This window comes from Zalophus californianus, chromosome 6 (genome assembly GCF_009762305.2).
Source record: "Zalophus californianus isolate mZalCal1 chromosome 6, mZalCal1.pri.v2, whole genome shotgun sequence".
In the NCBI taxonomy this organism is placed as follows: Eukaryota; Metazoa; Chordata; class Mammalia; order Carnivora; family Otariidae; genus Zalophus; species Zalophus californianus.
This window is the reverse complement of record NC_045600.1, coordinates 96,077,047-96,079,027: the sequence shown is the minus strand read 5'-3', so window position 1 is coordinate 96,079,027 and position 1,981 is coordinate 96,077,047. Positions and strand designations below refer to the sequence as shown.

At 40.0% G+C, this 1,981-nt stretch overlaps 1 non-coding gene across 1 annotated transcript; it reads left to right on the top strand.

Moving 5' to 3' along the window:
• The first annotated feature begins 249 nt into the window (after positions 1–249).
• On the top strand, positions 250–361 carry LOC113910793. The gene has a single exon (XR_003516279.1). It is a non-coding gene; the product is annotated as a small nucleolar RNA SNORA51 (small nucleolar RNA).
• The last annotated feature ends 1,620 nt before the right edge of the window (positions 362–1,981 follow it).

Below are 1,981 nucleotides of genomic sequence, written 5' to 3'. Positions count from 1 at the left end.
CAGGGGAGTTTAATCTTTCCCCTGCTTCATTTATTCGCAGGGCCTGTAAACCTGTTTCAGGCATGATTGTCGCAGATATTAGTATCTTATAGATGCTCTGGGAGGGGTGTTGCCCTGCACGCAGTAGGTCTACCACAAGACCCGTGTCCTAAGATGTACATGGTTCAGTGATAAGCAGGGTAACACAGTGTTGGAGCCACTTAGCAAGGTTTCAATTTTAGAGATCTAGGAGAGTTGCCCAAAACCTGAGGGTTCTTACCACAGGCTGTTCTTACACTGACTGTACAGAAAAAGGAGGCAGAGTAAATCCACCCATATATAGCCCAGGCCCTTTGCCGGTATTGTGAATAGGGGGACATGAATTAAGGAAAAAAAATAATTTAAAAAAGAAAGAAGAAAAAAGAAAAATGCTGAGGCTTTCAGCTCAGTGGCCTCAGGTAATCTGCATATTGTCTTTGGGAGGCTGGGACATTGAGTGAAGTGGTTGTAGGAGAGAGGTAGAGGGAAGCTGATTGTAGGAACCAGAGAGGTTTCCCTCTTGGTGGAAGCTTGGAAGATTTGGGGGATATGACAGATGCTTTGGTTTTGGAAGTAAGACCTACAGTAGATAGAATTGACTACAGCCCTTCAGCTAAGAAAGTTGAATGCTGGGGAGGTGGGGGGGGGATTGGAGTCATTGATTGGCATTTTTGTAGGAATATATACTGTGTAGGCAGTAACACTAATAACTTCATTCTTTGGCCCCTTCCTTCTCCTGAAGGCTTGGGAGAGCTGTCTTGAAAATGCAATAAGAAATGAGTAGAGCCAAGAGTTCTACCTTTAGGTAGGAAAGAAGACTTTTTGTGAAATTGTCACCATTTCCAAGGAAGTCATGAGTGGCAGAACAATAAAGAAATATGCAAGACTGGTAGTGTGAGAAGATAAAGCAGAAGAGAAAGCAGAATGTCTTTGGGGGGGTGGTTCTGGTGCCTATAGCTCCTCCTCCTCCTGCCCTTGGCAGAGTGTGTCTGACTTTGGCTGCTTGCAGCTGTGGGTAGTTGGCAGTAAAGAAGCAATAGAAGACCACTGGGCTGCTACAGCAGCAACAAGCAACCTCTACTTTTTGTACCCAAGACCTTGACCTTCAATTACTTGTGGGTTCTTATCTTCAACCCAGATGGCTGAAGCTACTTTACATATGACCTTTGCATAAATGTGATACTATTGTGCATATTTTAAGGATTTTTATAGGATTTGAAAAATACATACATCTATTCCTATCTGCTAGATACTCAAACTTATTACTTTGGTATATGGGATGAAAGCTAAAAGTTGACACAATCAAAAGAAATGCATATCTGATTTCAGATTAATTGAATGGAAGGTAGAAAAATGAAAATGCATTAACTCTAACAGTAGCTTTAAACAGAATAAACTATGGACTTTTCAAAGGATTATGATTACCCTTAAGCATGCCAAAATGAAGTAATATAGATGTATTATTAATACCAGCTGAAACCCAGGTTTTGCTTATATAAGAAAACAGACTTTTGGCAGATGGTGAACTTAAAAGTTCAAGAAAAGCTGAGTTTTTAAATACGGAAGATGTAGGGAGCATTTCTGCTTGATGAACCCAGATTTTTTTCTCCACAGGGAATACATTGAAACTGGAATTATCTCAGTGATCTCCAAGTGTGATTCTGTTCTTTAGAAAGTAACTGTGCCTTTATTTTTCTGAATCCTCAAGTTTATAATTTTTCCAATGCATTGGGTTTGTCAGTTTTTTTGGAGTCTTTTTTTTTTTTTGACATATGCAGACTTCCATTAGTTTTTCTTTTCCTTTCTTAAGCTTTCTTTTTTATTTTTAGAGATTTATTTATTTATTTTAGAGGGGAGGGACAAATGGAGAGGGAGAGAGGATCCCAAGCTGACTTACTGCTGAGCATGGAGCCTGACATGGGGCTCGATTTCGTGATCCTGAGATCATGACCTGAGGTGAAAT